This window comes from Squalius cephalus (genome assembly GCF_949319135.1).
Source record: "Squalius cephalus genome assembly, chromosome: 3".
NCBI classification, from domain to species: Eukaryota; Metazoa; Chordata; class Actinopteri; order Cypriniformes; family Leuciscidae; genus Squalius; species Squalius cephalus.
The window spans coordinates 39,862,265-39,887,414 of record NC_137124.1 but is presented as its reverse complement, the minus strand read 5'-3'; the positions used below and the strand labels follow the sequence as shown (position 1 = coordinate 39,887,414).

The window sequence follows — 25,150 nt, the reverse complement described above, 5'->3', positions numbered from 1 at the left end:
ATGAAGGAATGAGCAAACCTATGAAGGAACACTTTTTATGAGTGTTTGAAATTGGACATGGTGTAAGTGCTAGAATGCACTTTGATGTTTGGGGTGAATTGGCCTTTAGTTTTCTCCAAATCTATACAGTAAAATTACATGAAAATAAATACAGTAATAGTCAGGGTCACTATGAACAGGAATAAAATGAAAGAATGAGCAAACCTATGAAGGAACACTTTTTATGAGTGTTTGAAAATGGGACATGTTGTAAGTGCTAGAATGCACTTTGGTGATTGGGGTGAACTGGCCTTTACTTTTCTCCAAAACTGTACAGTAAAATGACTTGGAAATAAATACAGTAATAGCCAGGGTCACTATGAACAGGAATAAAATGAAAATGTGAGCAAACCTATGAAGGAACACTTTTTATAAGTGTTTGAATATGGGACATGTTGTAAGTGCTAGAATGCACTTTGGTGATTGGGGTGAATTGGCCTTTAGTTTTCTCCAAAACTATACAGTAAAATGACTTGAAAATAAATACAGTAATAGCCAGGGTCACTCTGAACATGAATCAAATGAAAGAATGAGCAAACCTATGAAGGAACACATTTTATGAGTGTTTGAAAATGGGACGTTGTAAGTGCTAGAATGCACTTTGGTGATTGGGGTGAATTGGCCTTTAGTTTTCTCCAAATCTATACAGTAAAATTACATGAAAATAAATACAGTAATAGTCAGGGTCACTATGAACAGGAATAAAATGAAAGAATGAGCAAACCTATGAAGGAACACTTTTTATGAGTGTTTGAAAATGGCACATGTTGTAAGTGCTAGAATGCACTTTGGTGATTGGAGTGATTCGGCCTTTACTTTTCTCCAAAACTATACAGTAAAATGACATGAAAATGATAGCAGTAATAGCCAGGGTCACTCTGAACAGGAATCGAGTGAAAGAATGAGCAAACCTATGAAGGAACACTTTTTATGAGTGTTTGAAAATGGGACATGGTGTAAGCGCTAGAATGCACTTCGATGATTGAGGTGAGTTTGTCTTTAATTTTCTCCAAACCTATACAGTAAAATTATTTGAAAATAAATACAGTAATAGTCAACGTTACTCTGAACAGGAATCAAATGAAAGAATGAGCAAACCTATGAAGGAACACTTTTTATGAGTGTTTGAAAATGGGACATGGTGTTAGTGCTATAAAATGCACTTTGATAATTAGGGTGAATTGGCCTTTAGTTTTCTCCAAAACTATACAGTAAAATGACTTGTAAATAAATACAGTAATAGCCAGCGTCACTCCGCACATGAATCAACTGAAAGAATGAGCAAACCTATGAAGAAACACTTTTTATGAGTGTTTGAAAATGGGACATTGTGTAAGCGCTAGAATGTCTTTTGATGATTGGGGTGTTTGTCTTTAATTTTCTCCAAAACTATACAGTAAAATTACTTATAAATAAATACAGTAATAGTCAGGGTCACTCTGAACAGAAATCAGATGAAAGAATGAGCAAACCTATGAAGGAACACTTTTTATAAGTGTTTGAAAATGGGACATAGTGTAACTGCTAGAATGCACTTTGATGATTGGGGTGAATTGGCCTTTCATTTTCTCCAAAACTATACAGTAAAATTATTTGAAAATAATTACAATCATAGTCAGCGTCATTCTGAACAGGAATCAAATGAAAGAATGAGCAAACCTATGAAGGAACACTTTTTATAAGTGTTTGAAAATGGGACATGGTGTAAGCGCTAGAATGCACTTTGATGATTGGGGTGAATTGGCCTTTAATTTTCTCCAAAACTATACAGTAAAATTATTTGAAAATAATTACAGTAATAGTCAGGGTCATTCTGAACAGGAATCAAATGAAAGAATGAGCAAACCTATGAAAGGAACACTTTTTATAAGTGTTCGAAAATGGGACATGGTGTAAGCGCTAGAATGCACTTTGATGATTGGGGTGAGTTTGTCTTTAATTTTCTCCAAAACTATACAGTAAAATGACATGAAAATGATAGCAGTAATAGCCAGGGTCACCCTGAACAGGAATCAAGTGAAAGAATGAGCAAACCTATGAAGGAACACTTTTTATGAGTGTTTGAAAATGGGACATGGTGTAAGCGCTAGAATGCACTTTGATGATTGAGGTGAGTTTGTCTTTAATTTTCTCCAAAACTATACAGTAAAATGACATGAAAATGATAGCAGTAATAGCCAGGGTCACTCTGAACAGGAATCGAGTGAAAGAATGAGCAAACCTATGAAGGAACACTTTTTATAAGTGTTTGAAAATGGGACATGGTGTAAGTGCTAGAATGCACTTTGATGATGGGGTGAATTGGCCTTTACTTTTCTCCAAAACTATACAGTAAAATTACATGAAAATAAATACAGTAATAGTCAGGGTCACTCATATGAGTGTTTGAAAATGGGACATTATGTAAGTGCTAGAACGTAAAAAAATAGCATAACTGTGACCTTTTATATATAAAATGCCTGTGTGTGTGTGTGTGTGTGTGTGTGTGTGTGTGTGTGTGTGTGTGTGTGTGTGTGTGTGTTTTGAGTATCATATTTAATACATCAGGTATGAATGTATATTTCATAGATCAGGTTTTTAGGCAATTCAATGAGAATTAACAGATTAAAAGGCTCCAAAAGTCTGTTGTGTCATATTTGTTATTTACTTTAAAATGTAAGTAAATAAATAAATAAACAAACAAACATTAATACATGATGTATAATAATTAATGAATGCTTTATATATACAAACATTAAAATCAGCAATAAAAATGCAAATCAATTATTGTATGATAATTAACATTAATAATTTAATTTACATAATTGTATTTAAATTGAATTCACATTAATTAAAAGTATAATAATTAATGTATCATATATTAAACATTAAAATTTACAATAAAAAATGAATGATGTATAATAATTACCATTAATATGAACATGAATAAATTATGTAATAAATAATGTAAATCATATATAGGCCTACAATTATTAAAATAATAAAAAATAAACAAATATAAAAGTGATATCTTAAAAAAATCATGAAAATGTAAAAAAAAACAGAATGATGTATAATAATTACCATTAATATGAACATGAATAAATTATGTAATAATTAATGTAAATCATATATAGGCCTACAAACATTAAAATAATAAAGATTAAACACAAATAAAAATCGTATTTAATACAAAAATCATGAAATTTCATTATTTAGGTCCTAATAAGATGGAAAATAGCAGAAAATGCGTCTTAAAATCAATTTTGGCCTCTTCCAGCACCCATACCGTAAGTACACAAATAGACGCGCATACTAAAAAAAATGTGCGGCTGGCTTGACCGTGTATTTTCAACGCGCGGCCCACTTGACCGCAGTGACTAACTGCGACATTCTCTGACTGTTTTCATCGACTGCAGCAGATTTTAAACACCGACTTTGAACACAGACTGAACGCGCTGAACACGCGTTTGGGCATGATCAGTCATAAGTATCAAATTACATTCATAACCGGCCTTAAAGTGTGTCCCCGGCTTTATGCAGTTATTAATGCAGTTATTAGAGAGAGATGTTGCAATAATGAGACAGAAAAGCATGTGCGTCAATAGGCTATTATTATTTATTTATTAATTCAATTCGTTATAATTAATTTGTTCATTCTTTTTTATATTATTGATAGATGACAGTAGACTAGCCAAATAAATGAAACACAAAGCCATTTTAACAAGTAGGCCTATCAATAAGTATTTATTTGTTATATATTATCTGCAATAAAAATCCGTGCTGCAGGACTATCCATTTATTTAGCCTATATTCAGTTTAATTTTCTATTGATTATAGATAGCCTAGGACTATATACTTTATTTATTAAAATTAAACTGCATGTTTCCATTGATTGTGAAGCTAGACATTGAAGATCAAGCGCATGGGGCTGCATGTTTTTTCTTGTTATGAATTGTATCCTATTTTCCGTTATTACAGTTAACTACGCGAAGTGATATGGAACTGTAATGCGGTCAAGACCTGCCTGGAACTACTTTAGCTGTGCGTTTCCCTGAAAATAATGCACACCTTAGAACGTTCTTCAACCAATCAGATTCAAGCATTCAACAGCCCTGTAGTATAGACCTTATGCACCAGAGAAACAAGGGCGCCGCCATCTTTGGAAAATTGTCTTTTAACTTCCGTTTTGCGGTCGCTCTGTATATTTATATGGCATTTCTGTCCAGGAGTAATTAGCTTTTTAAGTGGATTTACTTAATGTAAAGTTAACGAAAGTTATCATGAGGACTGTAATGTTTAAAGCAGATGACTTAACAAATGTAAATCGACCGGGAAGATTTTAAAACGAGCCGTTCATTAATAAACACGCAAAACGCTGTGAAAATACAGACCGGAAGTCAAAAGACAATGAGCGCAGCGCTGAAAAGGGGCGGAGCTACATAAGGTCTATAATAGAAAAATAATGCACACCGAGGTGTAACGGCCACTCCGCTTCGCGTCGTGACCGCATTACCACCTCGGGTGTGCATTATTTTTCTAATAATTCAACGGCCTGTCGTCAATTATTCCTTACATATATTCTTGTATTTTAATCATTTCATAATTACTTAATGTCAGAGCCACCTCAGGACTCTACGGAAGCCCTGAACCGCAACATAAAAATAAAAAAAAATCTGAAAAAAAAAAAAAAAAAAAAGTATGTAAAAAAAAAAAATTATGTAAAAAAAAAAAAAAAAAAAGCTATCATTTCGAGATTAAAGTCGAAATGTTTCGAGATTAAAGTCGAAATGTTTCGAGATTAAAGTCGAAATGTTTCGAGATTAAAGTCGAAATGTTTCGAGAATAAAGTCTTCCGTAGAAGTTGTGTGTGTGTGCTTGCCGTTATTTCACATTGCCGCACAGGCATTCATGCGTGTGCGTGCGTGTGTGTGTGTGTAAATACATGCGCTTGTGAAGTCGAACTGCCGTCTATAATAGACACTGTACGTTCTGGATACATTTTAAGTGCATCATTCTGTATCCAATCATTTGACCGGATCCCGTGATTTCCTCAAATATAATAACCACTGGTGGTTGAGGAAAGATTCCCTGAAATGATTGTAATAGTTAGCAGGGGCGTAGCCAGGACATTATTTCTGGGGGGGCCAGCTTGGGCCAGTCTTTTATTTGGGGTGGCACTTGATTGTCAAAAACTACTATTTTAAAACTCACTCAGAGTAGCGGTTTTCCCGCGGCTCGTCAGGCCATAAACAATGGATTGAACTTCCTTATGGACACTGATAATGTCTTATTGATAATCCATGTTATTGGGATGGGTGCTTAGATCAGTGGTTCTCAAACTTTTTACACCAAGTAGACTACCACCTCAGAAAATATTTGGCTCTCCAAGTACCACCATAATGATCAATATTAAAATACAGTAGCGTAGTAGGCCTAACTATTCAGCTACAGTTATGCACAGCTAAAAAAAACAGGCAGTTTTATTTATAATAAGAATATGTATTGTTGTCAGCCACTTTAAACATTGTAACAACACAGTTTTAACATCAACACTGCACTGTGTGCACTGTTACACAGGTAATTTTTTTAAAAATGTATAAAATGTCATCATAATTTCTCACTGTTTTGTAGCGTTTGCTGCTGCTGCCTTCACCGGCGCTTTCAAAGTTGCCGCTGTTGTGTTGTTAGCAGCACTAGTGCTTGGTTCACTCTCATCCTCTTCAGTTCTTGTATTTGAAACATTCTCCTCCTGATCCAAACTTTTCTTGCCAGATTGAAGCCACAATAGCAGTTTTGAACTTTTAATAATTTAATAATCCACCTAACATTCATTTATATTTAACCTTTTCACACACTTAGTTAAGTTAAAAAAAAAATCAGCTGCTCCCAAGCGTAAGCTTTTCAAGGCGACCGTTATAGATCGTATCACTTTGTTTCCATGGTGACGTGTCGTCACACGACCACAACCACTCAATACATACTGATGTAAATATACAAAATATTCACAAATTTGTTAGCTAAAGCATTGAATCGCCTTTATAATGATCACGTTAGTTGGGAAAAAAAAGCACAGTTTGAATTTAGCAGTTGATCACGTTCTACTCACACTGGTGAGATCGAAATTCAGTGTTTCCTCTGCGTAGGGACCTTAACATGAGACGGGGATTTTTTAGTGCAAATGACAGAAAGACACAATATGAATTGTCATTTTTAGGCGATAATTTATTTATGTAAACCATGGCATTTTAAGTGCAATATTCAATTTATTTTTCATAATTGTCTTTTTGTTTGTTTGCTGAGTGAGTTTTCAAATCTGCGTCACTCATCGGCGAAAGGTGGAAATAGAGTGTTTTAGTCTGTTATAAACAAAGCATGCACACCTACAAATAAACGCCGACACAAAGTATGACGCTCACTTAAAAATGTTGGGTTAAAAATAACCCAACGAATAACCCAACTGTGGATTGGTATAGCACCTTCCCAACTGTGGGTTATTTTAACCCAATGCATTGGGTTAAACTCCAGTTGGGTTAAAATAACCCAACAGTTGAGTTAAATATTTATTTTTATTTATGACCTTATTTTAATAAATAAAATACAAATTGTTTTCAAATACAGATTGTTTATTTGTATAAACAATACACATGTTTCAACAAATATATTTTTCAATTACAAACTATATATTGGGGAGTCTAGCATTTAATGTAAATATACATAATTGTGTACATAAATTCAAAATGCACAAGTGTATACAACACACATAATAAATTCAAAACCTATGCAAATATGTACAAACAGTACACATTCAAAACCTACACAAAAATGCACATAGCATACATACAATTGTACAGCATACAGCACACAAAAATTCTAAATGAACACTAAATTTAGAACTACACATTAATAACCTATACATTTAATTCAATAACCTATACAAATATGGACAGAATACACAAATTAATAACAATAAATCCTAATCACAACTTTATTAAAAGGTCTTCACTGTACACTGAATGCATTGATGTGTTAGTGTAAACATACCTTGAGTAATAAAACTACAAATACATATGTTGACTACTGGACCTAATGATGATGATGATCAAAGTTCTAATGAGGCAGGACCTCCTCCAGATATATTAAAATTTGCATGCTACAAAAACTCCCAAAATGGGTGCAGAGGTCTTGAAATAGTTTATGTCATAGATGTAAAACATTTTTGAAACACATCAAGTCATGTGGATCCGGGCTTGTCTCACTGTTTCTCACTTGTCTCCAACCTTAAAAGAATAAATAATGTTCAGTTGGGCATGCACTGTGACAACATCAACAGTGTTAAATTATGAAAAAGTTATATCAAAGCAGAGCTGTATTGAATTAAATTATGGTCACTCTAATTAGTCATTACACCTGCTGTTAAATGGTTAGTTCACCCAAAAATGTAAAATCGGTCAATAATTACTCGCCCTCATGTCTTTCCAAACCTGTAAGACTTTCGTTCATCTTCGGAACACAAATAAAGATCTTTTTGATGAGTCTTACAGATTTCTGTCCCTCCATTGACAGCTACACAACTATCACTTTTAATCCCCAGAAAGGTAGCAAACACATCATAAAGGTAATACATGTTACTCCAGTGGTTCAACCTCAATTTTATGAAGTGACATGAGTATATTCTATCCCTTAACCATAATTTATCACTTTATTTACAACATATTAAACTCAAACGCATGTTCACGAGAGCACCTCGACATTAACATGTTGTGTTAATGCGCGAGCAGACGACAAGAGCGTGAAAGCAACAATTATGTATTTTTGCACAAAGCACTCGCGTCAGTTCATAAAATTGAGGTTAAACATGGATTACTTTAATGAAGTCTTTACTACCTTTCTGGGGCTTGAAAGTGGTAGTTGTGTATACTGTCAATGGAGGGACAGAAATCTCTCAGATTTCATCTAAAAGATCTTCTTTTGTGTTCTGAAGATGAGCGAAAGTCTTACAGGTTTGGAACGACATGAGGGTGAGTTAATCATGACAGAATTTTCTTTTTTTGGATGAACATGAGCTGAAGAGCAGTGTAATTTATCAAAATTGACTTGATAGTGTTGCTTTTACTTACAGGCCAAATGTCATTTAAGCTGCGCTTCATTTCAGCATATGTTGGACACACCATTTTTCCATTTGTGAGGTATGGCGATGATGGAAGGATGTCAGGCCATTTCTCCAGGATCATCTTTGAAAGACAAGAAAAAAACAGTTTTCAACTATACCACACATGTGTGAACCTAATTTCATATGCACTTAGACACAGCCAAAACAATTTTCCAAAATAAGACACCCCTTCCATATACAGTAGAGGGTATGCACTGACGTCACTTTCCCGCCGAAGAGCTGTTGCGTGACTGGATTTAATAGGGGAAACTGCGAAAACGTGAGTAAAACAAACGATTATCAGTTTAAACTAAAGGTTGGACTCGATATAGTGTTCCTTACAACTTAACAAAGATCCAGTGATCTGTGGATATTGACATGCAGCCAGGAATCCTGTTTCCTGATATTTATATGAGCCTGATTTAGACACCAAAAAGAAAAAGAAAAAAAAACAACTAATTTGCCTGTGAACGCTTTATATACCGACAATATAAGTCCGGGTGATCACTTCTATCAATGTTATATATATTATATCGTCCAGCCCTAAAACTTTTATAGTTTTTTGTCAATGTTTATTTAAAAACATCCAATTATGCGCTCCATTTGCTTCTCTGTACTGTAGTGATGGGTCGGTCATGAATGATTAGTTTATTTTGAACGAATCTTTAATATGACTCGGGACTACTGAGTCTGTACTGGAAACAGAAATTATTAGTTCATCTCTTGAGTCTTCCGGTTCGAGTCCGAGTCTTTTGTTCTTCCTGTCAGTCCCATAGAGGCTATGCTGTCAGTACCGGAAAGAGAAATGATTAGTTCATCTCTCGAGTCTTCGGGTCTGATTCTTCTCTCTGAGTCTTTTATTCTTTTGTCACATGACAGCGCTGGACACATAAATGAGTTACTAATTTTTTAACAGTAACATGCTACATTTTTGGTCTCAAATTATAGCTTTTTAATTTCTTTAAATTTATAATTTAAGAATTTCTGTTATGATGGATCTTTTCCATATGGATGTGGTACTAAAGAGTTGGTAATGCTTTAAACTTTATCTATGATGGGGCAAACCACTTTGATAAAGATATATATTATATATATATATATATATATAGTCTAATAACAACAGTTCCGTGACATAAAACTAAACGACTCGAACCCGAGAGATAAACTAATCAATTCTGTATCCGGTACCGATTGCATAGCTCAGCTTATGTAGTCACGTGTTGAAAGAAATGACTCGAACCCGAAGTCGATAGACTCGAAACGTGAACTAATCAATTCTCTATCCGGTATTACAGACTGCAAAGCTCAGTTTATGAGGATGTCACGGAATGAACGAACGGCTTAGATTGGGTAAACTAACAGACTGCATAGCCTGAAGACCCAGATAAATAAATTAATCGTTTCTGTTTCTCATAATTTGGCCTCTTCCTTGCATTGCATTTTTTTTCTTATTCTAAATGTGATCAACATTTGATGTGTTTGGGGAATTTGGCTATTGACATGTAACATTTAAATACATTCTGCTGAAATTAACGAAATGACTTGAAAAAATATTTATTAATTTTTATGAATGAGATGCAAAGATCCAAGTTAGTAAAATGATCCGAACTTCCCACTACTACGTCACGTGCATACATATTAAACTCACCATTCCAAGAAAACTGTGAAGTCTGGGATATTCTCTAATGATTTCTTCAGCAGTTCTTGCAGTTTGTTGAGGTGGTGTGTGTCTCACGAACTCCTCGACTTGGCTGTGAGGACTTCTTGCTTTCTTTTGCCACTCAATCATTGTCAGTCATCAAACAGCTCAGACTATATTGAAATAAAAAAATACTGTATTGAAATTACGGAAGACAGCTAAAAAAAAAAACAAAAAAAAAAACATAAGTAATTATCTGTACCTGGATCTGTAGTAGCCCCAGCACTGCACATTTGGTATCTCTAATCATTATTCAACTTACCAACTTGTTAGTAGAGGGACTCCAAGACCGGTGCCAGATAAGGAAGACATCCAAAATGTGTACTGTACACTGTCCAGGACCAGAGTTGAGAACCATTGTCATCCAGCAGCATAATACTTTCATTTACTCCTTTCTGTGTTGGAATGAAGCAGAAAAAAATAAATATTTTCAGAAAAGTAAACTAACTTAGTCCTTAAAAACTTGTTACTACAGTAAATCAAGGTAATCTGTGTATTGGAAAACATCAACTTTCTTTAACTAATCATGAACTAATCGTTTATTTGTTGCACAATGTTTCCCATTTCAATGTTGTTGGGAATATCTGCACTTTTTCATCTTTCTTTCATCTCGGGAGATTTCAGCGAATTCAAACGCTTCTCACTGCACCTCACAGCGCTGTTGTGGTGTCGTGTGACCGATGTCTGAGCTCGCGCCGCTGGACCGAGCTGATAAATGGTCCGTGCACTACGGTTCATATGAGTAGAGCTCTTTCGTTCCGCATTTAGTGACAATTGTAGTCGCACCTGTACAAAAAAAGTACGTTACCAGTCTGGAGCACTGCTTCAGCTGTGACAGCTTAAAGTCCCTTTAAGACATTTGCTATCACGAATAAACAATTGCTATCCGTAAAACAGGCGTAATGCTAGTGATTTCAGACTAAGGCCTACTTAGTTTATTGTAGTAGGTAACTGGTAGTAAACGGTTTCGCTAGTATAATGTTATAATTAATTACTTTATTACTGCTAGCGACCTAACGGCGATAGCTAGGATTAATTTCCAACCGATCTCACTTCCCGGAGATCATTAAAACGGTCTAAAGGGAACTTCGTTTTTAAAAAATATAAAATTCATATTTAGAATAATTATATTCAACGTCTCAGTACACAATACTTAATGTTATATATACATAAAAACGATATGACTTACCTTTCATAATCAGGATGCAGCAGCAGCTCCTGCGTTGACTCTGTCACTGGACCGTTAAAATTTGAACCGTCGCTGCAGAAACCGTAGGCTATTTAACCCAACAGTCGGGTTATTTCTAGAAATTACCCAACGATTTTAAAAATGACCCAATATTTTTGGAAAATAACCCAACATATTGACCCAATATGTGTAACCCAACGGTTGGGTTACACAAATAACCCAACGTTTTTTACTGCTCTCTTCTATACTCACTCTAACGGTATAATTATGTATCTTCCTCTGTGGCTCAGTGGTGAAATCTAAGCTTTTTAGCGCCAAAGACCCGTGTTCGAATCCCGGCTCTGGCGGCAGATGAGCTTTCTTACGTACAGAACGCGAATCCGCCCCTCGCGCCCTCCTGTTCACTCGGCGGGGGTCGAGTATTTATTTCTGAGTATTTATTTAAACTCAGGAGGGTTTTTTTCTTTAAATTAAATTTATTTTCCCCCTCCTCAGACTGGGGGTGGGGCCGTGAGTTTGGGGGGGCCGGCAGGGGGGCCGAGCCTTGACCAGTGGTGGCCGTGGCCCCCCCTGGCCACCACGTAGCTCCGCCCCTGATAGTTAGGGAAAGTTAGGAATTTTTTTTGCCAATCTGCAAAAAAATTTCTTACCAATAGCTTTTTTTACCATGTGTTCCTATATGTGTCTAGTAACACCTCCCAATTTATCCACGGCCAAATCCTCGGGGAAACGCCTGGAGAGGCAATCAAAGTTGGGGTGCCCAGACGGCCTGGGTAAAAATAATGAACATTTTTTTTTTTTTTATATTACATTTTGAGATGACTAACTAGGGGTTTTTAGGGGTACCGAATCTATCCCAGCCATTAGTTTTGAGTAAAAATCACTCCAAGTCCATACAAAAACCACATAAAAATGGTTTTATTGAACAATTACAAAACAAAACTTACTAAATCGGTTTAAGGCCAGACACTACAGGTGAATAGAGTCAAATTTTTAACTAGCAGATATCACCATGAAACTTTCCCAGTTGATTACCTATATTAAGATGAGAAAAAAATGTATTACAAGTTTTCTGTAATTTAATTTTTAAATATGCAAATTAGGCAATATCTAATTAAATATGCGCTAATTTGCATATCTTTTAAAAAACAAAATCTGAGTATTGGATAAAGCCAGGTTAAAAATTATTTTTTCATTGTGTTCACATATTAGATGGGAAAAAAATTACTGAGGGATTTATGGATATCTACTTTTGTTATCCTGTAAATCAGAATATACTGTCAATAGCCTTAAAAAAAAGATTTTTGCCATGTTTTTTGGAATAAAATGTTATATAAATCAGGCTAGGAATAATATATTTACAAATCCCTCTGTATATGTCTTCATAATATAACTAGGTACAAGACTGGAGAGTTTGGTGTATATCGGTGCTACTGAAGTGGAGATTTCGGACTTGGAGTATGAGAGAAAAGTCATTTTGAGAAAACGGATTTGACCAATTTGACTTTTCTCTCATACTCCAAGTCCGAAATCTCCACTTCAGTACACTTAGATAGCACACATACATCACAGAGACGTCTATTTGATGTGCGTGTTTACATCTGGAAGACGTATTTTTTAGAGTGTTTGCTCATCTGCAATACGTCTATAGGACGTTTCCTGTCAGATGTCAAATAGACGTTTAGAAGATGTCTTTAAGATGTAATGATTTAGCATGTATGTTAAACTGACATCTTAAAGATGTCTATCAGATGTTAGTAAACAGCAGATGCTTTCCAGATGAAGTGATCTTTAACAGACACCTTGCAGACGTACGTGTGCTATCTGGGTAGAACATGGGAACAAGTAAAAGTGAAGGACAAGAATATTCTTCAAAATGGTAATCTTTTCTACTCGTACTGTACGTGGCTGGTACAGTCATTTCAACTGTTAAATATTGAGTAGCCTAGTGATCAATTGCTTTGACTTGTGAAGGTGAAAACTGCTGAACTTAATGTAAAAATATTTTGTCATGAGTTATTTGCCATATTTTTTTCCTAGTTCATTGTAATGCCATTGTGTTTTCCTCTTTTGTCCCCAGGGGCCCGTTCTTCGTACGTTGCTTATTACATCCGAGTCTAGGCGGGCGTACACGGTGCGATTTTTGCTGTTTTTACGAGCTCGCAGATAATTTTTTTCACTCGGGAGAAATCGAGTGGAATCGGTGATGCTCGCATGGTCGTGGCTCGCAGCGTGTGAGAGGAATTACGAGCCGAGCCGAGCACGTTATGAGCACCTCCCCGACCTCCCGATCATCTTTAAACATGTTTAAAAAATTCGGGGAGTCGGCCCGATTTTCACCAACTGTCCCCTATTTCCAAATTATACACAACCACGTGGGGCTATACCTCAGTGGCAGCAACCATACAGCGTGCGCATACACTGTCTCTCTCCCTCTCTCACACACCCACCCACACACACACACACACACACACACACACACACACACACACTTCTCTCAATTCAATTCTGTTCAATTCAATAAAGCTTTATTGGCATGACAAAAATACAATTGTATTGCCAAAGCATCAAAACAGCATAGAAAATTATTTTGAACATTGTACTACAGAAAATAATAATAATATTAAATAAAAATAAATAAAAATAATAATTCTCTCTCTCTCTCTCTCTCTCTCTCTCTCTCTCTCTCTCTCTCTCTCTCTCTCTCTCTCTCTCTCTCTCTCTCTCTAGTTTTTATGTTGAATGGCTACTGTTCTCTGCTTTACAACAAATCATTTGCACACACATTTCTGTCATTTTTTCTATCTGAAGCTTTGCCTGCATGCAACATTGATGGTCTCTGTGTTTAGCGCGAAAGCTCACGTGATTGCTGCCGGCTCGGGATAAAATTCGTGCAGGACAGTCGTGCCGTGTACCAGCTGCATTGACGCGATTATCAGTTAAACTGACTCGCAACGTGTGCAATATCTCACGACCTCCCGAGTGTCCGATCCTGGTCCGAACTCGCACCGTGTACGCCCGCCTTAAGAGATCAAATGACACATCCAAGATGATATCATCGTGCGAATCATGATCTGGCTAACTCGGTTCTTCGAACACACTTGCCGGATATGATTAGTATCGCTGGATTGAGTTATCTGAGATAATTGCGCGTTCATGCGCTGGTTAAAAGGGGATATGTATCGATAGTAGAAACATTGATCAGCAACGCTGCTATTGGCTGCTCAGCGTGGCCAAAGAGCGCGCAGTTTTTCTCCTCAGCAGAGCAAGAACTAATAGTCGAAGTTTATTTGGAATTTTAATGTTTAATCAAAACGCCAGGAACACCTCAAAGTCTGCAAAAGCCAGGAGAGAGGGCTGGCAAAAAGTAGCAGACAATTTAAATCCGTTAGAACTGGCCATGTTAGATGTTTTTATCACTTATTAGCCTATATTTTTGTATTTTAATAATTGCATAATTACTTTGTTCATTGTAATGTCAGTCACCACAACATGGGAACAAATAAAAGTGAAGTACAAAAATATTCTACATAATGGTAATTTGTAGTTATATTATAGTCTCTTTTATAAAAGGCACTGTTAAATAAATGGTGTTCTGTTTATAAAAGCAACCAAGAAAAAGGCTGAGAAAAAAATAGAAAAGATCTTAGTAGCCTACACTGTAAAATAATTTTTGCTGCATTAAATTAAGGCCGTATAGTCATTTAGACTGTTAAATCTTGAGTAATGATGAATTGCTTTGACTTGTGAAAGTGAAAACTGATAAACTTATGTTAATGTAAAAATATTTTGCCATGAGTTATTGATCACATTTTTCCCCAGTGTAGTTCAATGTAATGACATTGTGTTTTCCTCTTTTGTGCACTTTTAAACAATACACCAACACTTGTATCTGTTCCCAAGAAAGTGGTGGCTGAAATATGTGCAGTAAGTGGACATTTTCTAACTTTCCAAAGGAAAGAAAGTAGAAGATTTTGTAATGTCCATTTGTTTCCATTGCACTGGGCAGTGAATAAACCCTCTCAGATAACTGTCATATGGAGGAACTAGCCTACCTGCAAGTGCATAAATAACTTTACTTAAGTTATACTTGTATGCTTTATGGCTGCAATATAAGTTGCAGGATTCCACATCTACAGAAAGGCCTACAGAAGAGTCTGCAAAGACAGAGGAGACATAGGCCTACAGGTGGGCAGTGTATAGCCAACTTTTCCTTTTTATTTGTTGCATGAGGCATGTGTCTAATATCTCTTGTTGCAGGCACTTGACCACTGGCTTTTCTTTACAAAGAACAATTGAAATAAAACTCAAGGAACTAAGCATATTTGTCTTTTATTAAACATTTAATGAAAAGTGTTTTTTTTTGGGCAATGTTGTGTAATATGGCACATGCAACAATGCCACAGGCCCTGTCAGGTGTGCAACCCTCAGACTTTTCAGACACTGAAATCTTCCCTTTAGTTAGCCAAAGTTCATTTCATTGTGTGCCCTTGTCCTGGCTAGAGCTGCATTGTAACTGGTTTGGGTCAGGGAATGGGGTCATAAAACACCTGTCTGCAGGCAGGGACATGTCAATCACCTATGAAAAAATGCAGTTCTGTAGGATCAGCATAAGTATATGTAATACAGTGAGCTTGATATTTAATTGTGGAACTTTCCTTACCACTTTCAAATAATGTGGATAAATGTGAATCTCTGAAAATTCTCAAGTCATGCACAGATCCTGGCCATTTTGCTTTCACATTTGTGATATGGAAGATTTTAGTCAACTGCCTTTTTTTATTTGATATAATATTACTAATCTGGAATATTAAGAATCACAATAGTAACTGGGCTGCACATTTACATTGTGAACCCCCTTTCTGTTCACATAATCCCCTTCATTGAGGCCTTGACGGCAGTCTATAGTCTATGGTACCAATCACGTTAGTGAAGCCTGAGTGACATCTCTGTAATCGGCAAGGTCATGAGTGTATGATCTTCATAAAAAATTATGATAGCCAAAAATAAAATAAAAAATTCTTTACAACATTGAGTGGCTCATTAAGAATCATTAAGTGGCTTGGAAATGCCACAAAAAAACCTAAAACTGTTTTTTAAACCTAAAAGCGACAAAAAACGACAATCTCACGAATCACGAGAAAAAAAAAAAAATCTCAGAAAGTGCACTATCGCGCTGCTCTGGACTTCCCGTATCAGCTCCGCTTATGAAGCCGGGATCTAATCCTGTTAACATGAAATAAGCCTGCTCCCGAGCAGGTTTAAGTTTGCGCACCTGTTGCTATGACAGCAAGTCCAGGATGAGCGTTGAAGAACCAAACAATCCAAGATCATGCCAAATCGCCAACAATCAAATCCAGCTAAGTGAGTTAGCGACGTACGAAGAACGGGCCCCAGGAAAGTGGCTGAAGCATGTGCAGTAAGTTGACTTTTTTTCTAACTTTACATCAAAAGGGAAGAAAGTGCAACACTTTGCAATGCCCATTTGTTTCCATTGCACTGGATGGTGAAGACACCTTCTCAGATGACTGTCCTTTGGAGGAAGTACCTGTATGTGCATAAATAACTTTACTTAATTTATAGTTGTGTACATATTATTTCTGACTGCAATGAGTTGCAGGAGGAAAGGCCTACAGAAAGGCCTACTGTGGTACAGAGGTGGGCAGTGTAGTACTTTTCCTTTTTATTTTTGTTGCATGAGGCTTGTGTTGACAGTTCTTTTTTTTTATTCTTTTTATCCAAAAATGGCAGAGGGTTGAGTATTTTGACCTGAAAAAAAAAAAAAAAAAAAATTAAGGGGAGAAATAGAACTTGACACCTTAAAGAAAACCTGGCACAAGAGATTGAGTTGCTTCAAAAGGAACTTCAGAGTAAGTGCTAATACACTTTCACACAGAGTACTTTTGCTGACCTTGCATAATATCTCTTATTGCAGGCAAAAGATGACTATCTCTGGCTTTTCTTGACAAAGAATAATTGAAATAAAACTCAAGGAACTAAGCATATTGTCTTTTATTATTATTATTAATTTAATGAAGGTTATGTTTTTTTTTGTCTTTTTTTTTCTGTCCATGCAGCTCTGCCACTAGGTTGGTCCAAGTGCACTGGCTGGAGGTCATCATCAGGCTGCACCTCCACCACAGGGGTCCTCTCCTTTCTGATGGTGGCAATGTTGTGGAGTATGGCACATGCAACAATCTCACAGGCCCTGTCAGGTGCAACCCTCAGACTTTTCAGACACTGAAATCTTCCCTTTAGTTGCCCAAAGGTCATTTCAATGTGTGCCCTTGTCCTGGCTAGAGCTGCATTGAAACAGGTTTGTGGTCCAGGGAATGGCGTCATGAAATACTGCCTGCAAAAAGCCCGTCACCAAGCAGGATCCTGTCGTAAGCACCTGTATAATGGAAAAATACAGTTTTGTTAGGCTCAGAATAAATTTATGTAATATAGTGAGCTTGATATAAATACATTTCCCTTACATTCAAATAATGTGCATAAATGTGACTCTGAAAATTCTGGAGTCATTCACAGATCCAGGCCATTTTTTCCCCACATTTGTAATATAGGACATGGTGTCACACACCATCTAAGATATTTTTAGTAAGTCCTTTTTTTTTTTTTTTGTGATATATTACATGTCCGACAAGTCGAACATTTAACGTGGTTCCAACAAATTAATGATGTATATGATACCCTCACGAGAAAAACGATATCTCTCAATAAGTAGAATATCGCACTGCACTAAAGGATCCTGTCTATCTTGCAATACGTGATTAATTCGAAAACGGACAATGCATGGCTGTGAAAGACTTCCCGTATCACCTCCGCTTTTACAGCCGCAATCTAATCCTGTTAACATGAAATAAACCTGCTCGCGAGCAGGTTTAAGCTTACGGACCTGTTGCTATGACAGCAAGTCCAGGATGAGCGTCGAAGAACCAAACAATCCAAGATCATGCCAAATCATCAACAATCAAATCCAACTAACTGAGTTAGCGACGTACGAAGAACGGACCCCTGATGTAAACCAGGTTGGATTTATCAACTCCAAATCTACTATGAAACTCAGAGTTCGTTTAACTAGCTTCGTGCAACAGACCTCTGCTTTCTGGAATGTTTTTTATAGACACTCTGTTGTTGTTTCTTATTTAATTACACACTTGAAAATTAGAACCATGAAATCGAACTGTTGTATACAAACACAAACACTCGTAGGTGTGCAATATGGCTCTATAATATGTAGCTAGTATGAATAACAAAATGCTTTCTATGTCCAGATTTGACTATGCAAAATTGATAATAATTTGTTACATTTATATAGCGCTTTTCTAGGTACTCAAAGCGCTTTACATGGAAGGGGGAATCTCCTCAACCACCACCAATGTGCAGCATCCACCTGGATGATGCGATAGCAGCCATATTGCGCCAGAACACCCACCACACACCAGCATACTGGTGGAGATGAGACAGAGATGAAGACAATCAGTATATGAGGATGATTAGGAGGCCATGATGGACAGAGGCCAAGGGGCAAATTTGGCCAGGATGCCGGGGTTACACCCCTACTTTTTTTCGAAGGACATCCTGGGATTTTTAATGACCACAGAGAGTCAGGACCTCGGTTTAACGTCTCATCCGAAGGACGGTGCTCTTTGACAGTATAGTGTCCCCATCACTACACTGGGGTGTTAGGACCCACACCTACCACAGGGTGAGCACCCCCTGCTGGCCTCACTAACACCTCTTCCAGCAGCAACCTGGTTTTCTCAGGAGGTCTCCCATCCAGGTACTAATCAGGCTCAACCCTGCTCAGCTTCAGTGAGCAACCAGTCTTGGGCTACAGGGTGATATGGCTGCTGGTAGATAGTTCAAATAAAAAAACAAAAAAAACAAAACAACAACAACAAACACTGACAAAAATAAGTCTTTAATGTCTAAATAAATATACATATCCAAATGCAAAATCAAACACAGAATAACCAATTATGTCTGGATAAAATCCCAGCAACCTGTCACAACACAGGAGACAGACATATGTTAAGGTGAAACAGTGTTTATTAAAAGCAGAGTGTTGGGGAAACAGCGGGAACCAGACGATGGTGAGAGGATGGTGACTTAGCTGGCAATGACTGATGTGGAATCTCTGTCACTGCATGAAAAGACTCAAATCCGGCAAAATACGGGCATGGTAAACTCCTGTGTAATTTGATGTTTGCCGGATGTATGTGGGAAAAAGCGGATCAGAGTAACATGGAACAGTATTTACAGATAAACCCGGAAACCTCACATATGCGGACATATACAGGAATCCGTGAAATTTCACGGACATATACAGCTGAAACACTGCTGGGTGTGAGAGGACTGACAACTGTTAGGTGTGAAGACCTTTCATATGTTAATGACTGACACTAACACAGTGCTGGCTGTTCTCAGAGGGAGGGGTGGCCAGGGAGGACTTCAGGGTTATATTATCTCTGGACTACTAGGTTAGGCTACAGCAAACAAGCTTTTTGTACAGAAAAATAAATAAATTCTTAAGGCCCTGAAACACAAAACCGACGTCAAAGAACTAGCAATGACTAAAGCCGACTCTAGGGTTGGCTCACGTCGCCGGTGTCAGGGCCTTAAAACCACTGCATGAAAAAAAGTCTCTTAATCAAATATTTTTTATAAAAACAGGACAAAATAAACACCCAGTCTGAACATATACGTTCACAAAAACATCTGAATATTTAATGAAATAAACAAAGGAATTTAATTAGTGCTGGGAAAAAATTAATCGCATCCAAAATAAAAGTTTGTGTTTGCATAATATATGTGTCTGTACTGTGTATAATTATTTTGTATGTATAAATTGTAAGGAATATGCTCTATATTAGAGAAACTTAGCTCAAATGATTATAGGGAATCGAAATTATGAATCGGGTTGATTCATCTATATTCTTACAATATTAATAAATTATTGAAACTGAAATTCAGACCCATTCGTATACATCAATGTTCAATTACAATGAATTATAATTTAATCATTAATATACCAAAAGGACCCTCTTTCAGATCAATTAATCAGAATAATTTTTAAGGGAAATTAATGTATTAATTAAACAGTTGTTTGTCCCGCAAACTGGTCGTAAAATTAATTCCATCAACTTCTCAACAAAATTATCTCTTTCTTATAATTCGAAGAAAGCTATATTTTCTGGCCATGAAAATTACTTTCTTGTTCTTATAAAATGTAGGTTACTTAACAGTAGCGCATTTGTAAAGCGTAGCTTGATCGTCGTTACATTGACTTGTAAAATGAACACTTATACCGAGACAATCTAGGATATAATGGTTTTTTAATAATTGAACTAATGAATACATAACTACGATTCACACAGGGTAAATATGTATGTATATACAGAATACGTAAACAAATACAAGACTAAACGAATAACGAAAATGAGAGTGAGAGAGAGAGAGAGAGAGAGAGAGAGAGAGAGAGAGAGAGAGATCGGACAATGAGAGAGATGAGAGAAAGTGAAACTAACATGGGCGATCAAAGATCGATCACAGTTAGGCAAGGTCACAGGCAGGGTAACCTTGAGAGACAACAAGGAATCAAATCACATTAAAAGTTCAATAAACTTATCTTGCAAAATGGTTCTCTTTGTTGCTGAAGAACGCCGAGTTTGTGCGTGTGTCCTAAGAGCAGCGTGCGTGTGTTTCTTTAAGAAAGCAGGGCTTGCTTCGGTGTGCGCGGCCGCGGGATTTTCAAAAGAGTCTTTTTCTTTGAGTTGAAGTTGCTTGCTGCGTTTGCTTCGCTGAGTCCGAATACGAAAATAAAGAAAATAAAAGAGAAAACGGAGAATGCTCCCTTAAAAGGGAGCCATATGGACCTTCTCGCTGGCGAAGAGGGTTCGTAAAAGTGCTCACTGAAGAACTCTCTGAGTTGGTCTTTTATGGAAAAAGATGGGTTCACGCCTCTGTGCGTACGCCGACCAATAACCTTCAGAGATTTCAGAGCGGGAAAATTTTATTTTGTCTCGTAAGCCACGCCCACTCGAATGAGTAATGAGGGATATGAGACGATTTGCTCAAGACATATGCAATGTATAAAACAATGTACATTACTGCATTCTGCTATTGAAATTCGACTCTGTTAGATTGAGAGAATTACAGAGATATGAAACTTGTCATAGGAAGATTGTAGGGACACCAAGTTACATAAGATATGCATAATTACAAACATTTTAAAGTTTTGATTAATACACGATAACATTGCAGATACACAAATTTGATATGGGAAAATCAAATCCTTGTTTATACATTTCTTAAGTGGTTATACATAAATGTAGGATTAACACTTTATTCCTACTCCTCTCCTGGAATCTCAGTTTGCTTGACATTCCGTTAGGGCAATAAAAACAAAGTGGGGGGAAGCCAATTGCCAGAGAATGTTAGTGAACATTCTCTAATTAAAACACTATTGATTAAAGAATACATTTCGAAACCACACCTCTATTATAAAGCAAACTAATCACACATACATATCGGAAGGTATACATTCAAGAGCCATATTTCTATATGAAGTTGCAACCAAAGGATGTTTTGTGTGTGTGTGTGTGTGTGTGTGTGTGTGTCACATAGAATGTTTCGTTATCTCTCTGTGGTCCAGAGAGGGGAAGGGGGTTTGGAATGCAGAACTTTGCAAAGTTAAGGGAATGTGTTGCCTGGTTATCCTCCAAGGTGCAATAAAGTGTCGCGAAAGACCATTTGTTGCAGACTAGCTGGAGCCAACACAACTGATTTACCTTCGGGGGTTCAGAGTGGGACAGCAAGAAGGAATGTGCGTTTGTGTTCTGATTCAATGAGCCATGATTCATAGCCAATGTTGCTACAAAATACACACATATGCATGTATTTATTTAAGAAATATTTGCATGTATATACATTTATACATAATTTATATTATATATAAATATAAATAATTTATATATAAATAAATACAAAATCTTAAATATATACATGCATATGTGTGTATTTATATATACAAAATAATTATACACAGTACATGCACATATATTATGCAAACACAAACTTTTATTTTGGATGCGATTAATCACGATTAATTTTTTCCCAGCAATAAATTTAATGGAACAAATAAAGAAAAATGAACCAAACATTTCAGAATATCTCAAATTTTATTGTGAAGTTTTACAAATTGCAGACAACAACATTTGTCACCTTTTTCACAATTGGCTTTTAGCTTGCTTAGTTGGGGACATTTAATTTAATATTCATCAATATTATTGATCTGCCTGCGTTGACACTATTATATGAGATCTGAACTGAGCTGGACAATGACATCACGGTTTTCTCCAAAGTGGCTATATATATACACATTTAAATGAATTTATTTATTTATACAACAAAATGAATCACCACTGAACTGACTTAAGCTGGACTGTGAAGCTATTTTCTTCTGGAAACAAACTTTCTTGCATTATTTTCCTGTTATCTCTGTAAAGCTACTTTGAAACAATCTGTATTGTAAAAAGTGCTGTATAAATAAAGGTGACTTGATATTTATTAAAAAGGTAGAAGGAACCTGAGCTTTTCTACTCCACTGAATTGAAGACTGAGGTCACTACAGTTAAAATCTCTTGCTGAGTTAATCCACCTTTAAACTATTAATGTCTATGAACAAATATGTATTTTTATGTTTGTGTGCCTCAGCATTTCTGAGTGAACACCGCTGGTTTACTCACTATTTTAAAGTGTACTGTCGATCACGTGATATGACGTCATGACGTGCAGCTGACGTTACCTGAAAAATCCATCCAAGATGGCTACCCTCTCGAGCGACGTGGTATCAAGCATGAAACAACTTGTAAGTAAACCAAAACACTTCAAAACTACTTTGCTTGTTGTAATATTGTAAGAATATCATATTACACGTGATATTTTGACTGTTAGACGAGGCTATTTTTAAGTTGCAAGCGCGGTGCGCGGGCGCGATTGCCGTCAGTCCGCCTGCTAGTGACAGAATATCCTGTGTAATGTTACTGTTAATGTCGTGGCAGGGCAATAATGTTAACGTTAGTCAATAACTCTTTTCAGCAAGCGATAGTCCTTCTGTTTTTGAGTGTGTTGCTGCTGTTTGTGTTAAGCACCCTGCTCTGGCAAGTTCAATGTGATGTTATCTACATGCACCCAAATGAGCTAGTGGCTAACGTTAACAGTCATGTTAACTTTTACTCAAACAAAGTTAAGGTTATGGACATAATAGTTACCGAATGAACTATGCAAGTTTTTATTAAACCTTTACAAACGTCTTTTCATTATAGGTTTAAGTGGAAGGAGTGCAGTGAGCATCCCCCAAAATCAAGGTGACTCAAATGTTAATTTAGGCTGTAACTATTTTTCACCATTTCTTTTATTTGGAGCCTAATTCATTAGCATCAATCAAACGTCTCTTAAAAATTAAATCTCTTGCTGTCTGTTTTTGTGTGCATGTGCAGACCTACATTGTCACCAGAGAGCAACTTTATTGTTAAGTTACATTCAGTTGAAATTTTGTATCATTAATTTGTAAAGAGGTTGATTGCATAATTTGACTGGTTTCATATTGATTGTTTTATCTGTGCAGGTGAAGGACTTCTTGGGGAAATGGCCGGCTCTTCGGATTGAATCACAGGTAAAACAGACTCACTTCTCTTTTCTGCCACTCTTCACACATATTTCTATGCCAAATTTTTTATATGTATCACATTCAAATGGAACAGCAAATGCCACTATTCACTGTGTGTAATAACTATCACTTTGCATGTGACCATGTTGCTCAACAATGTATTTTAACTGAACATGTTGCATCACAAATGTGTTTTCTGTTGCAAATCGAGTATGTCTTTTTATATAATTTTTTTTTTTTTTTGTAGCTTTGTGCTGAGTTCCAACGCATCACAAACGTCAACATACGGAACCAGTTCTATGCTGTGCTTGACCAACATACACCTGCACTGGTGGCCTTGTATAGGCAGAAGGCGGCACGAACCGGTAAGATATCAGAGGCGCTGCGTGACATCTTAAAGATTTATGAACTGATATGTTTTGTCTCTTATGTTTACTGTGATGGCCAACTTATTCAAACTGAAAATTCAGATTATGATCTTGCAGATTGTGAATCCACTTAAACGCTTTTTAATTTCAAACTTTACAGGAATCTGTAAGGTGCCTCCATAATTCAGAGAACAACCCACACAAATACGATCCACAAACCGGGTAAGACTGCGTATTGTATACTGTAAATGTTAGTTTAATCTAATACTATATGGATTTGAAATACCAAAATTGAATTTCATTAATGATGCCTGCAACTTTTTCCCCCAGAATAAATTCATCACATAACCTGGCTGTGACCACTTATCTCTTCGAAGAATTAAGGACAACTTTTACAGACGTTGACCCTGAATGTGCAAAAGGTAATCTTAAAGATGTTGTAATCATTTTAATGTCCTCTGTTTTACATAGTTTTATTGGCATTACATTTATTTATGATTTATTTAACAGGTTGCAAGACGTATTTTGAGACTTTGTGGAGGAAGTATTCTTTGGCTCAGCCTGAAAAGGCCCAGAAAAGAAACACTGAGGAACATTGCAAAGAGACGGGTAAGTTAAGAAACTGGTTAAGCAGTTTTTTTTTCTTTTTTTTCTTCAGAATGTAACTATCCTCCTCTCTGTGTTTTAGTGGTTAAATTACTGTTATGTTTTGCAGTTGCTGGAGACCAGGTCCAGTGTTGTACAAACCAACACAGAAAGGGAACTGTGGAAGACTGCAACAATAGAACTGATGTCTGATGAAGATGCTATTGTTGATGGAAGGCCAGTGTGGATGGTGAGGTCTCCACCAAACAGAACCACAGAGTTATCTGTTCTCTGCCAGGTACTAGTCAAGTCAAGTCAAGTCATCTTCATTTATATAGCGCTTTTAACAATGTAGATTGTTTCAAAGCAGCTTAACAGAGATAAGCGTATAATTTAAGGTAACAGAGATTGTTTCGGCTTTACAGCAGAGTTAAGTTATTTCTTAAGTTCACTATTCTATGCG

General features: G+C 36.5%; 3 long non-coding RNA genes across 3 annotated transcripts; 2 read left to right on the top strand and 1 right to left on the bottom strand.

Annotated features, from left to right (window-relative positions):
- Positions 1-6,630: 6,630 nt before the first annotated feature.
- LOC307155831 lies at positions 6,631-10,806 on the bottom strand. Its single transcript, XR_013820592.1, has 4 exons — positions 10,132-10,806; positions 9,819-9,982; positions 8,139-8,252; positions 6,631-7,298 (listed from the first exon to the last, which is right to left on the bottom strand). It is a non-coding gene; the product is annotated as an uncharacterized lncRNA (long non-coding RNA).
- A 12,079-nt stretch (positions 10,807-22,885) lies between these two features.
- LOC307155863 lies at positions 22,886-23,594 on the top strand. The gene is made up of 3 exons (XR_013820597.1): positions 22,886-22,933; positions 23,391-23,432; positions 23,565-23,594. It is a non-coding gene; the product is annotated as an uncharacterized lncRNA (long non-coding RNA).
- An 83-nt stretch (positions 23,595-23,677) lies between these two features.
- Positions 23,678-24,486, top strand: LOC307156350. Its single transcript, XR_013820695.1, has 4 exons — positions 23,678-23,740; positions 23,982-24,099; positions 24,263-24,324; positions 24,433-24,486. It is a non-coding gene; the product is annotated as an uncharacterized lncRNA (long non-coding RNA).
- Positions 24,487-25,150: the final 664 nt, after the last annotated feature.